The sequence below is a fragment of the Theropithecus gelada genome, chromosome 11 (assembly GCF_003255815.1).
Source record: "Theropithecus gelada isolate Dixy chromosome 11, Tgel_1.0, whole genome shotgun sequence".
Classification (NCBI taxonomy): Eukaryota; Metazoa; Chordata; class Mammalia; order Primates; family Cercopithecidae; genus Theropithecus; species Theropithecus gelada.
Window position 1 is genome coordinate 87,528,009 of NC_037679.1, and position 14,643 is coordinate 87,542,651.

Here is a 14,643-nt window from a genome sequence, read left to right on the forward strand (position 1 = left end):
AAAAAGATGGCCTTCTTTACGATTGAACTGCAAAAGTCAACTATAAATAGATTTATTGATAGCACTATCACTCCATTTTGTAGGAAAAAGTCAAGTTGCCATTTTTTCACTGGAAGTAACAATGTTTTCACTCTATTCTAAAAGTGAGCTCATGGTTTTAATTAAAACTCGTGTTTTGTTAAAAGGCAGATCAAATGCAATTATTTTCATAACTGTCACTTTTCAAAAGAAAGTCCCAATCCAAGCCTCCTCTCTCCACTCCACTTCAACGACTTACAATGACATTTTACTTTCTGTTTGAAGTGGATTCTTCCTACTTTTCCATTTCCAGGGATAATCACTGGAACATGAGGCCTTCCTGCACAATCTGTGTAACAGGCTTCCGTAGGGTGCCCATATTGTTCCAGCCTTTGACCCGATCACAGTAAAGCTAACAGTCAGTGCAGGTGCACCCAGTATGTGTCAGACACTCTGCCGTGCACTGGGGAGACAAGGATGGAGAATAAGATGGGGCTCCTGGCCAGGTGCAGTGGCTCACACCTGTAATCCCAACACTTTGGGAGGCCGAGGGGGCGGATCACGAGGTCAGGAGTTTGAGACCAGCCTGGCCAACATAATGAAACCCCGTTTCTACTAAAAATAAAAAAATTAGCTGGGCATAGTGGCACATGCCTGCCTGTAGTCCCAGCAAGAAAATAGCTTGAACCCAGGAGGCAGAGGGTGCAGTGAGCCGAGATCATGCCACTGCACTCCAGTCTGGGCAACACAGCGAGACTCTGTCTCAAAAAAAAAAGATCCTTTACTTTAAGATTTCATCTCAGCGTGGCGGGGCAGCTGGATATCTGCATATTCCAATAACTACAACCCAGGAAAATCTCAGTCAGAGAGGAGGAAGCAGCCCTTCCTGGAAGGCTCTGGGGGTGCTTCATGGAGGAGGGGACATCAAGCTCTGCCTTGAAGGGAAAGCAGGAGCTAAGTTAGACACCTCATGGCTGGAGGACAGGGAATGAAGTAACTAAGTCTTAAAGCAGAAATTGCAGAGTAAAGGTTCAGGATCCTGCATCTGACCTGGCCCATAACCATTTTTAGGGCACTGTGAGTTAGAATAAGTTTGCAACATTAAAAAATCAGATATTCTCTCTCTCTCTCCTCTCTCTGTCTCTCTTTCTTCCTCCTCCTTCTCCTCCTCCTTCTCCTCTCTTCCTCTCCCCACCTCCCTCCCCCACCATCATCCTCACTCAGTCACACACACACTTAGCTAAGCTCGCAGTCTTTCTCTTGGATGACTGTCTGTCTCTTGCTCTTCCGTCCCTCGGGGGACCGTCGCTCACACAAGGCACGTGGATGGGCCCCATGCTGGGCGAAGTTCCACTCATTGAGATTCCCTGCCTGGACCCTACAGAGGAAGCTTCCCGTGGAGTCTAAGAGAGGGGTCCTTTTCTTCAAAGTGGCTCCATCCTTCTCACTCTCCCGTTTTCTCCCCTGTCCCTAAATATTTCCATCCAGAAACCATTTCGAGGCTGTGTGTTTGCAGACAGAGACCTGGGTGGCAGTTGTGGAAGGAGGTCACCTTCTGCCTGCACCGAGGGGGTCCGCGGACCTTCGGAGAGTTCCTTCCCCATCTGAAGCTACCATGGCCTCCTGAGGGACACAGTGGTGGTGGCCTCTAAGGCCTCCCACTCTGATGTGCTGAGGGCTTCTGATTCACTCTGATTTGACAAAGAGCCATGCCCAGCATTCTGAGTGTTGCACTCAGAAAGGGGGCTGTGAGGGACTGAGTATCCCCGGCTCCCATCTGGAGAGTCCCTCGGCTACAGCCCAGGTTTGGACGTCAGTGGAGAGTGCGTCAGCCGTCTGCGGGCAACGAGGTGTCCCTGGTGCTTTTCCTGGATCATTTATGTTGCCGGTTTCAGATCAACCGCTCTCTGTTCCTTAACAACCAGTGATAGAGGGACTTGGAGAACTGGGGCATCCTGAGTTGAAACAAACCCCAGGAGGATTTGAATTGTGAGAAGCGAGACAGGACCCTGGGGGCAGAAATCGGTCTGGAGCCACACTGTCGTGATCCTCTCTCAGCTCTGCTCTTGCTTGATTGACTGATCAAAGCCAAGTTCTTTGGGTCCCTTCGCCCTGACTGCAAAATGGAACGGTCCAAGTGCTCACGGTGTAGAATTGTAAACCAATGAAACACGTCAGAATTCTCAAGTGCTTGAATGTCTAGCCAGCTTGGTGTGAGCACTCAGGGAAGCTGTTACCCGTTGCTGCTGTTGTCATTATCATTATACTGTTAGATATGATTTTACACTATTATACTATTACTATTATTAGTTGTATTATAGTTCTAATATACTATTGTTACTATTATTAGCATATTTTGACTATTAATTGACTTTGCTAATTTAAGAATTGTCCTCCCTTTACTTCTCTCCCAACCAAATGCACATTTCTGAATTCCCTTTTCTTAGAACCCGAAAGCATATTATGTCTGGAAATTAAAAATGCCTGCTTGCCCTCTGATTTTAGCCACGGTTGTTGGAGCACCCGTTCCAGCAGGAACTGTGATTTCCATTGAGCTCTCAAACCAAATAAAATGCAAATCTCTGAGGATGGCTCCTCTCCCTGCCCCCACACTTGTGCTCGGAATAGTGTCTGAGTTTCGTTTTTACAAGGGGCCTTTAAAAACTCCTGGGCCCCTTGAAAACTCCCAGCCCCCTTTGTCCAGATGGGGATGGAGGTGGCCAGGCTGCCCCGTTGATTGTGTGCCGAGGAGCCCTCCCTGGGAAGGCTGTGATTTATACGCGCAGGCTTGTCACGGGGTGAAAGGAAGGGCCACTTTTTCATTTTGATCCAATGTTAGGTTTGAAAGCCACCCACTGCTGTAAACTCAGCTGGATCCGCGGGCCGCGATTAAACACATTGCCCGCTTTGTTGCCGAGATGGTGTTTCGGAAGGCGCTGTGAATGCACTTCCCTTTGCGGGGCTCACACAGACAAGATGTGTGTTGCAAGGACGAGGCGCCGACTCCAGCCTCCAGCCCAGGCCCGGGAAGGAAGAAGGTGCTGTGCATCGCTGCCGGTATTGCCTGCGGCTCTCCTCCCAGCGACAGACTCCAGACCTCTATGCTGTTTGCTTTTCCTTTTTTACCTCCCCTGCCCCCCGCCTGGTTTTCCAGCCTTTGAGGGAACTGTTCAGGCTGTTTGATTCAGACTGTTAGCGCCATGTACCCGCAGCATGGACAACTGCATCCTGCAAACTTGCTGACTTGCCTTAGCTGCTCCTGCAGGATGGGGTTTAAAAAAATGTGCGTCACCGGAGCATGCAGCCACCCTTAATGACCTTCTGGCTCCTCAGTTGGACACAGCTTCTTATAGCCCCCGAACACAGAACTCTTTGATGGTTCTCTGAATCTCCGGTGGCCATCTGACCTCTCAGAAAATGGCATGGAAATGGCCCTTGTCTCCCGCCCTGTTCAGTAAGTTTGAGTCTTATGAGATGGAAACGTGCCCCAGCCTCACACAGGCAGCAGGGAAGATAGTGGGAGAACCCTTTTGCTGCCCTTGAGTGGTCAAGCCAGTTCCTCCTTCTGAGTTTCAGAATCCTCACCTGTGAAATTTGGGGATGGCACTAGAAGTGTTGCAAGAACCATTCCAGCTTTATTTACTTAATTCACATGCATGTAATAATGACCTCTTATGTGCTGCATGCAGAGTTACATACTGGGGAAAAAGAGTCCCGAGTCGGAAAGACAGGGTCCTACATGACATTCCTGTGGACAGAGGCCAAAAATAAGCAAGTGCTTAAGCAATCACATGAATTCAGAAATGTGTGCAGACGTCAGTCACATGGGTGACATGGGAGTGAGGACCTGGGGAGCAGCTTGGCTTTGATGTTCTTGAAGGGCTTTCTGCAGAGGTGATGACTGAGCTGGGGCCAGAATGAAAAGATGGAGCCAGCCATGGGAAGAGCATTCTGGAATGTGAAACTAGAACATGCAAAGGCCCTGAGGTAGGAGAAAATGAAGCCCTGGGCCAGAAGGAAAGGCAGCCATTGTGACAGGGGCTTAGGGAAGGAAAGGAAGTGGTTCAAGGCAGGAACTTGGAGGGGAAGGCTAGGCCTGGATCACTAGGGGTTTTGATAAGAGGTTGATCGGTTTCCAGAACACGTCCAGAGATGGGTCTGTTCTTGAAGCACAGTCCTGAAGTCGCATTTCCTCCAGATGCTAAATACTTGAGCTTTGTGTTCTATGCTCATTATGCAAAATGGTCACCTTCGGGAGAGAAAAGTAACTTTCTGGTGGGGTGTTTTTGGCAGCTTCATCTAGGTGACAATGCTACTCTCCACCCCAAAGGGTTGGAAAACAATAGTGAGGTGTGCATAGTCAACAGTCCCATCTGCTGGGCTCCAGGTTGGGTTAATGATTCCCTGGCACAGTCCAAGGGCTCTGGCACTGCCCCTAGCCAGCTCACAGAGACCAGGAGTCCACTGGAGTGGCCATTTCCCAGTGAATCTAAAACTGCCCCATCCTGTGCAGTAGCCAGGTATACTTGTGAACCCTTGAAATGAGGCTAGTCCAAGTTGAGATGAACTGTAAGTATGAAATACCAGATTTTGAAAGCATAGTATGAAAAAAAGTAAAAAATAAATCACATGAATAATTTACGTAGTGATTACATGTTCAAATGATAATATTTTTGTTATATTGGGTTTAATAAAATGTTATTAAAATTAATTTTATCTACTTCTAATTTACTTTTTTAATGTGGTTACTAGGAAATATAGTATTATATTTAGCCCATATTCAAGGCTTGCATTCTATTTCTATTAGACAGTGGCGGCTGGTCTAGACCATGCTAGCTGCTGTCGGCCGGACTTTGGAGATGAAAGAGGTCACATAATAAAGGACATTATCAGAGCTCTGGCTTTATACATGGAAACTTTGTGTGAAATAGAAAAAGCTGATGCTTCTGTGCAGACCAAGAAGGAGACCATACCCCATCTTTCAGGAAGACCCAGGCACCAGCCAGGGTGCCCCACTTGGCAAATGGACAGGGGGCATAGTTCATCTCCACTAGCAAGGAGCTTTTATGAAGGCCACAGTCTGCATAGCAGCATGCACCTCAGGACTAATTTGTCCCTTCTGCTCTGCCGTATAGCCAGAAGTGATGTCCGTTTGGTTTGAGTGTCAGGGAGCCAGATTTGAAGCAAGGTAGTGCAGTGGTTATGACTGCCACCTCTGGGACCAAACAAACGTTCTTGGATCCAGTCTAGCTCCGAAAAGGTCCAGACAGTCAGTCTTGGGCAGTTTACTTCCTTAAACTTTCTAGGTCTTCGTTTCTCCATTTCTAAAGTAGCGAAGATGATAACAAGGTCCTCCTGGGCTTGGTGAAAGGGTTAATTAATCTCTCCTGTTCCTGAGAAGCAGTCATCACTCTGGAAATGTTCACTGTTATTACAATGATGACCGTCCTTGACTTAGCAAAGGAGGGTTGGCATGAAGGTGTAAGATATGCCCAGATGCCCTTGAAGAAGAAATTTCACTTCTGGCCTTGGAGGAGCATCCATTGGTTGGAAAGCATCTTGTCTCCCCACAAGGTACGAAATACAGAGCGTGTTTTCTGCTCACTGTTTTTAGGTAACTGCTTGTGTTTTTTATCTCACATCCAAGACAGGCACTGCCAGCCCATTCCACAAAGGGGGCGACTGAGAGTCAGGGAGTCCTTTCTCAAAGTTGGTGCAGCAGCTTAGAGGCAGGCACACCAAAGGCATGAAGAGAGGCTTTGAGGAGCTGAACTCGCCCCTGAGACTCTAGAGAACTCCCTGAGTTCATTAGGAATGACTTAGAAAAACACTGCCGGGATGTGCTTTGCAAGCTCCTGTTCCCTCCAGGTTCTCTGGGTACATCTCAGTGTCCTGAGAAGGTGTGAGTGGGTGGTGGTTATTTGCTGATTTTACTTCATTGGAATACTGGTAAGTCTAGTCAAGCATTTACTTTTTATGACAGTGACAAAGATGATAATGAGATGAGGATGGTGATAATGAAGTTGATGGCAACTCTTGCTTATTAAGCCTTCTTAAATTCCAGACACTGTCTTAAGCACATTGCACAGATTATCTCATTCACTTTACACTTTACACAGATTATCTCATTAATACTTAAAATGAAGAGTTTAATACTATTGGACTGAGCATTAAACTCAATACAATGTTTTTAAAAGCTCATTTTATTTTTAAACATTAATATAATGTTTGCTATGAAAACATCAATACAGTGTTTACTATGATAACACTGATGCCAAATCAGAGGAAGTTCTGTGATCATTCCCATTTCACAGCTGAGAAAACTGAGGCTTCACAGGTTGCATATCTTGTTTTGATGATGCAGATGGTTCATGCTTCAGCATTCATGCTTAACTAGGGCTATTTAACTGGGTACAGCAGGAGGTAACACAGGCATTTGGCAGAGAGTAAAGACTCAGGCATCGTAACCCATCATGACTTCCATTTCATTTGAATAAAAGACTCCACAGTAATCACTCAGAATGATTGCCTGGGTCATGGTTTTTGTTGTCAAGTTTCAGGCTTGGGATGGACATGTGTCCTATTCAGTGGTGGTTCTCACCCAAAACCTAAGGCTGCCATTGACAGTGCCTTGAAGCTGTGGCTTGTTTCATTGAGGCGCACTGCCATGGAAGCTTCAGTCCTGTTGTGCACGCGTTTTGGTTCCTCACTTGTTCCTGATTTGGAGACCCTCATATGTGAGCCTAAATTAGTATGTGCATCATGATATATCTGCCACAGAGTTTCCCTGGCTAGAAATCCATCCCAAACATTAGTATGGGTTTAAAAGCAAGAGATGGGCGCTAGGCCCTTGTTTATTGCTGATGGATCTTGCATTTCTTGAAAGCCTTTCCTTTTTTGCACTAAATTTTCCTGTCTTTCCATATCTGCCAGAGTCCTCTGCAGCGGCTTATCATACCCCATTTCATGGAACAAATCCACCATTGACTTCCTGGGGGCCTGAGCTTAGACGGGCAGATGCCCTGGCCAGCAAGCCCCCTGCCAGTCTTGGGGCGCAGGTGTGCAGGGAGATCCACACCTGCCTGCAGTAAGAATCTGGCACATGCGCGGGGCTGCCTGGTTTCCTCTGAGCAGCAGTCATAGGTGTGTTAGGCTATTACAGGCGACCTGAAGATGCCTTAACATAGCGTAAGCGTAACCAGAAAACATTCCTGTGTGGGACAGCATCCTAGCAAGAAACAGAATTTACCCAGGGTGGTCAAATGAAGGGTCTATTGACTGAGTCATGGGCAGGGTTAAAGGAACAAACAAGATGTTTCAAGGTACCCAGGGACCAACAGCAGAGCGAAGTTGAAGAGGCAGGGAGAGTAGTGTTTCTAGAGCCCAGTGAGAGTGGGGCCTCAGGAAAGGGGTCAAGCAGGAGGGAGGTAGAGACGCAGAGGGAAGTGGGCACCACCAGAGGCACAGCACCAAGTAAAGGGGGAACTTGGAAAGGCACCCTGACCTCTCTCCTCCAACCCTTTGATCTCCTACTTGACTCCAAGCCAGTGCGAGAGGGAGTGCAGATGGTGCATGTGTGAGAGTCACCTCCCCAAGGCTCAGAGAAAGGCAGAGTGGATCGAGGTGGAGTGGGGAGGCTCAATGAAGAATTTCCAGCACAGCCCCTAAAACTGGCAAACAGTTTCCCATTTATTCATAGAATTCAACCTATCCTGCACAACATCAGAATAATAGCAACTACCCCCAAGGAGCTTACTATGCCCCAGACATTGTTCTAAGGACCCATGTGCTAACTCATTTAATTCTCAGAACCACCCTTTTGGGTAAGTCTTATTACCGCCCTTATGCCAATAGAAGTGGTGAAGCAGGGCTTTCAATCCAGGTGCCTGGGCTCTAGAATCAACGCAGGTCTAACCAGTGTGCGCAGGAGCCTCGTCTAACGTGGATGGGATGTTAGCCTCATCTAACATCCTAACATAGTAGGATGGGATTTAAAGGGAAGAGGTTTCTAGGGGCCAAGGATTGTGTTCTCAGGTGAATGGAAGGTGCATTAGTGTGTGGATAGTGTTGCCTGACCTACTTAAAATCTATTTTCCCTTTTTCTCATAGCAGCACTTGGATTTTTCTGGGGGAATTATTTCTTTGTAATTCTCTGTCAATGTAAGTCAAGTGCAACCGACTTCCATCTTGGCTGCAGGAAGGCATATGGCCCACGCCTGTCCAATCAAAGCATCCATCTTCCTCACCAAAGTGATTGGTTCCAACATGGGCATGTAACATAAATCAGACCAATCAGAGCCAACAGACTCATCCTGGGGCTTCTATTGGCTCTGTTGAGGGAGAAGCATACTCTTTCCATTGGAAATGTTGAGGCTTCCAACTGCTGGAAGTCATCTTTTTGTTGTTGTTGTTGTTTATGTATGTATATGTGTATGTACGTATTCATTTATTTTTGAGACTAGGCCTTACTGTTGCCTAGGCTGGAATGCAGTGGCACAATCACAGCTCACTGCAGACTCAACTTCCTGGGCCCAAGCAATCCTCCTGTCTCAACCTCCTGAATAGCTGAAACTAAAGGCACACGCCACCATGCTGTGCTAACATATTTTTCAAACTTTTTTGTAGAGACAGGGTCTTGCTATGTTGCCCAGGTTGGTCTCAAACTCTTGGCCTCAGGTGATCCTCACTTCTCAGCCTCCCAAAGCACCGGGATTACAGACATGAGCCACTGCACCCAGCCTCTTTTTGTCATGTAAACAACTTTATTGAAGTATGATTTATGCACCGTAAAATTCATCCATTAAGTGTACAATTCGGTGATGTTTAGTCACTTTGCAGAGTTGTGCAGTCATCACCATGACTTCAGTCTTAAAATCTCCATCACCCCAATAAGATCTCTCTTGCCCCTTTAGAGTTAATCTTCAGTGCCACCCTCCGTCCAGGCAACCACAATAGACTTTGCTTCTCTCCATTGCTGACTGCCATCTTGCCCCCATGAAGGGAGGTTCTGTCTGAGAATGGAGTCAGTCAGGCTAAGAGATGGAAAGAAACCAAGTCCTATGACATTGAGTCTGTGGAGTTAGCCATTGCTGAATCTTAGCTTTTTACAAGAGCTACCACAAGATCCTTATCTTAAAATTGTGTCTGTGACTGTGTGTGTGCATCTGTGAGTTAGTTTCAGTGAGGTTTTCTGCCTCATGTAGCTAGAAGTATTCTGACTAACATCTACAAATTATAAATCATACCCTAGAGTGAGATGGACAAAGAAAGACAGAGACAGAGTGACTGAAAGCACAAGATGAAATAAATGTTAGAGAGAGAATAAAGGCTACGTTTGCCAGTGACAAAACTGGATATAATGTATAGAAGTAGTCCTTCCTAGCTAAATTGGGGATGTCTTTACTACTTTGCACAATAAGCATTTGAATGCTTACTTATTAATTACTCATATCCTGTCTAGTTCCAAAAAGAAGACTTACCAAGATGCTGACAAGATATATTCCTAGATTAAGTAAGTTAACACAAGAAAAATGAGGCCAAGGGGAAATGTGGGCTGAGAGAGAAGTTGGAACTGAAAGAAAGCTTCAGAAACAGAAAGCTGAACGTGAGGACTTGTGCACAACCGCCGAGATTGATGACAGCGAAATTCTAGGCTTTGTCGTAACCAGAGAGAGGGAGACACGCTTACGTTCTAGAAACCTGGAGTTTGTACGTTTAAAACCAAGTAGGTGGCCAGGCACGGTGGCTCACACCTGGAATCCCAGCACTTTGGGAGGCCGAGACGGGTGGATCACGAGGTCAGGAGATTGAGACCATCCTGGCTAATACGGTGAAACCCTGTCTCTACTAAAAATACAAAAAACTAGCCGGGCACGGTGGCGGGCGCCTGTAGTCCCAGCTACATGGGAGGCTGAGGCAGGAGAATGGCGTGAACCCGGGAGGCAGAGCTTGCAGTGAGTGGAGATCGCGCCACTGCACTCTAGCCTGGGTGACAGAGCGAGACTCCGTCTCAAAAAAAATAAAAAAAGAAAAAGAAAAAACCAAGTAGGCGCTGAATTTCTCTGTTGAGCCACTCCATAGTGGAATTCATTAGCAGCAATTTTATAGGGGCCCGATATGACACCATTCAGAAGCATCCAGTGTTGGATTTCAGTTCATAGAGCATGTGCTGTTTGCCCATTACAAAGGATATTAGACCGGTCAGGACTAATTTAAAGGATATTAGACCAGTCAGACACATGATTTTAAAGATAAGGATCTTGTGGTAGCTCTTGTAAAAAGCTAAGATTCAGCAATGGCTAACTCCACAGACTCAATGTCATAGGACTTGGTTTCTCTCCATCTCTTAGCCTGACTGACTCCATTCTCAGACAGGACCTCCCTTCATGGGGCTTTTGGAGACAAGTAATGGTGTGTCATGCAATAAACGTGTATAATTGCCTTTAACAGCACGAGCTATTGGAGGAGGAACTCAGGCTTGGTGCAGGGTTCAACGACGTCCTCAGGAACCCACCTTCTTTCTGTCTCTCCGCTTTGGTTTAACCTGGCTGTTTTGTCCTCTTCCTACAGGATCAAAAACTCATTTCTACCTCTTCAGGCATCATACTCTTGGCCAAGAAAGGAAGGAATGGGGCCGGTCCTCTCTGTCCTTTCTTGTCAAGGAAGGAAAAGCTTTCCACCAAAACAGATATTCCCCTAATTGTAATTGGCCAGAATTGGATTGCCTCTACCTTCAAGGTAGGCTGAGAAAAAGAGAAAGTGTTCAGAGGGAATGGGATTCCTGGCTGACAGGTCAATTATCATTGCCTTGCTGAATTCGACAAAAGCAAGTTCACTTTGCAAGGGAGAAAGAGGGAATGAATGCTGGGTAAGAGCTAGCAATGTTTGCCGAAGAGAAAGTGACGATTGGGACCATTTCCTCGGTGGATGGCTCACGTCTCCCGTGTGGAAGATTGTGGGGTGTGCAGTGGACCGTGGGGCCCAGAAAGTCAGCACCAGGCCGCGCTGGGTGATCCAGGAAGATCTCGTGTTGTTGACTACTCCAGATCTTAGAGAATACGAGAGGATTCATTTGGGGGAAAGGGAAGGACGTAGGAAGCACTCAGCAGATAGAGGCATGAATGAACACTGGTCAGTCTGAATTTGTTCAGGGTTTTGGATGAAGCTCAAGTAGTTCACTGTGAAAACATCCTAACATGAGCATGAGGGAGATGCAGGAGCGAGGCCAGGGATGGCCTTGTGTGCTGCATTTCAGCTTAGATTCCATTCCCGCAGCAGCTGCCTGCATCCCCGGCTTCAGTCAGGCAAGGAGTGGGATTTAAAACATGGGCCCTGCAGCCTGGACCCTGGGTTAAGGTCCTTTGTCTCTCGTAACCTCTGTGCTTTAACTTTCTCCTCTGTCGAATGGGAATAATAAGAGTCCCTGCTCAACGCTGTGTGACACACGATGAGGAAATGCATGTGGGGCACTGTGGATGACGCCTGGCTGGGGGGGAGGGGCTCAGCACGTGGGATTGATAATGGTGACACACAGATGTTGGGGGACATCTGGGAGACTATTGCATAGTTTATGCAAAAAACAACAGGACTGAAACCAGGACCCTCCGAGGTGGAGAGTGTGTGTGTGTATGGAAGAAGTCAGGTTTCAGAACTGACCAATTAGTGGGATGAGGGAAGAAGAGGTGTCAAGGTGAGCTCTTGGGGTTTGCGCTTTGTTGCCTCAAGGTGAGCTCTTGGGGTTTGCGCTTTGTTGCTTGGGCGGAGCCACTGCTGCTGGCACCCCTCAGACTTGGGCTCTCCGGTGCCCCTGGAGTGACTACAAGTCAATGAAGTTCTTGGGCACAGTGAGCACTCTGCAGAGGGATGTGGGAAGGACAGCCAGCACCTGCCATTTGCAGACGTGTGCCAGGCAGTGGATGGGTTTGGCTATTTGGTGCCTGGCAGCTACTGGCTCTTCCACCCGGCATCTTTTGCACCTTTATGCCATGTGCTGTGTTAGGCTCGGGCACCCTGTGAAGTAAGACACAGACCCTGTCCTCCTGGACAGGAGGTAAGACACATAGCAGCCCAAGACAAATGACCATACAACACCCGCAGTGCAGAGATAAGGCTGCAAGATAAAGACAGAAATAAAGGACAGCAGGGGATGAGAGCTGTTCCGCAGCCTCAGCACCATTCGCTCTTGGCCAGATTTCTTTGGTGGGTGGGTGGGGCGGGGGGGTATCCTGTGTACTGTATGATGTTCAGCAGCGTCCCTTGCCCCTAGCCACAGATGCCGGTAACATCTCCCCGGAGTTGCCCCCAAAGATGCCCTTAGATCTTACCAAATGTCCCCTGCGGGATGGCACTGCCGTGGCTGAAAAGCACTGGGGACAGTGTGACCGGGGGGGCAGGAGCTGTTGTCACAGGAAGGCCACAGGAGGGCTCCACTGGCAGTTTCTAGGGATGCCGTGACCGTGACTCCACACTGGGTGACGTGAACCAAAGACACTTCTGGAGGCCAGAAATCTGAAATCCAGGTGTCGGCAGGGTGATGGCTTCTTCCTAGAGGCCATGGGGGAATCTGTTCCAGCTCTCCCAGCTTCTGGTGGCTCCAGACAGCGCCTGGTCTTTCTTCGCTTGTGGCTGCATCTCTCCCTTCTCTGCCGTCTCCTTCAGATGAACTTTCCCTCCGCGTCTCTCCTCTGCGTCTGTGCATCTCAAATATCCCTCTCCTTTCTTTTATAAGGAAACCAGCCATTAGATTGAGGGCCCGTCCTAAATCCAAGCGAGTTTCATCTTGTGTTCCTGAACTAATTACATCTGCAAAGACCCTGTTTCCAAATAAGGTCAATTCATAAGTGCCAGGAGTTAGCACTTGGACACAGCTCTTTGAGGGACATAATTCAACACTACATTCCCTAAGGCGTGAAACCCAAGGGAAATGTGGGAATGAGGCACTTGAAGAAGTGTGTGTGTTGGGAGTCGGGGATGGTATGTTCCAGGGAAAAGAGATGGACACAAAGGTGATGGATTTGAGGCATGGGCGAGGGTAGCATATCCAGGGTGGCCGCTGGGTCTGGAGTGTTGGTAGCAGGGCAGATTTAGAAGGTGACTTTGCATACCTGGGCAAGGCCAGCTCACGTGGGATCTCAGAGCCCATGGGAAGCACCTTGCATTTGAGGCTGCCTGTGGTGGGAATATTCTGAGTTTCAAGCAGGGCTTTGCTGTGGATTTGTTCTCCTCTCCCATTTTCCCCTTTGGAGGAGGCTTACGGAGATAGTGATGACTTTGCAGCTGTTAATCATCAGGAAGCTGTAATCACTAAGAGAATGTTTGAAATCATCAGTTAAGGATTTTTAGAAGGAAGTAAACCAAAGAAATACTGCAGTAGCCTGCCCTAATTATTTCCTGGGCTTAAAGTAACCAGGTGCATTGGAGAGATTATTTTTCTTCTTCTGATTTATGAAGGTCTCAGGGTCCAAATTTTGAAACTGCTGATCAAATTTGTTCTTGGATGTTGTCATAGAAATCTGAAACTTTCCTACTTGTGTCAGAGTGAAATTTCTTTGATTATTCACTCAAGGGTTTGATAGGTTTAAAACAAGACCTTCGGGACATCTCTTGTTGTAAAGTGTCAGCTTTAGACATCAAGAGAATTATGATATATTTATTACTACAAAAGAGAAAATAAGCAACCGAAAAACCCATGAACTTGAAGCATGAAGCAAACCCCTCAAGTTCTAGGGGTTTCAAGATGTGGATGCCAACACGTGACTCGACTTTTAAAAGATGGATCCAAATATGACGTTATTTATAGCCTCCTGGAATTTGGAAAGCTAAAGAATGTTGTTACATGAATGACTGTTATTTTACAGATGAACAGGTCTAGTAAAGGGTATGCATCTCACTTTGCATTTAGGAACAGAAAACTTAAAAGAAGAAGTGACCCCCTTGCCATTCCGCTTGTAGGTGCGTGCCCCAAAATAGGCATGGGATATAAACCTGTTTTTCCTCGCAGGTCTCCGTTCTCTTGTGCTTTTCATAGAGTGGGTTTACTGTGGAAAGATAAGCATTGCTGCTATGGCGTGGACCCCCAAAGCAGGCCAGTGACTACTGACATCTAGCTCTGGAAACATCCATCTCCCTCATGCTGCAGGGAGAAACCGAACTCCCCTTCAGGGAGATGCTGGACTCACTGAGTAAGAGATTTTTATGTCATCCTTTACCATGTGCTTTCCTGATTTTTTTTTTTTTTTTTTTTTTTTTTTTTTTTTTTTGAGATGGAGTCTTGCTTTGTTGCTCAGGCTGGCGTGCAGTGACATGATCTCAGCTCACTGCAACCTCTGCCTTCCAGGTTCAAGCGATTCTCCTGCCTCAGCCTCCCAAGTAGCTGGGATTACAGGCACGCACCACCACACCCAGCTAATTTTTGTATTTTTAGTAGAGATGGGGTTTCATTATGTTGGTCAGGCTGGTCTTGAACTCCTGACCTCATGATCCGCCTGCCTCGGCCTCCCAAAGTGCTGGGATTATAGGCGTGATCCACTGTGCCCTGCCTGAGAATCTTTTTCTATACATACTTTTGACTCTGTATTTTTGCCTCAACAGGCTTACTACAGAACCCGCCTACCACATAGTTTGGGA

The 14,643-nt window shown here is 47.1% G+C and overlaps 1 protein-coding gene across 1 annotated transcript in view; it reads left to right on the forward strand.

The window, feature by feature from the left end:
- The window catches only part of TMEM132C (transmembrane protein 132C), a 429,974-nt gene that overhangs the window by 94,325 nt on the left and 321,006 nt on the right, over positions 1-14,643 (forward strand). The window lies entirely within an intron of this gene.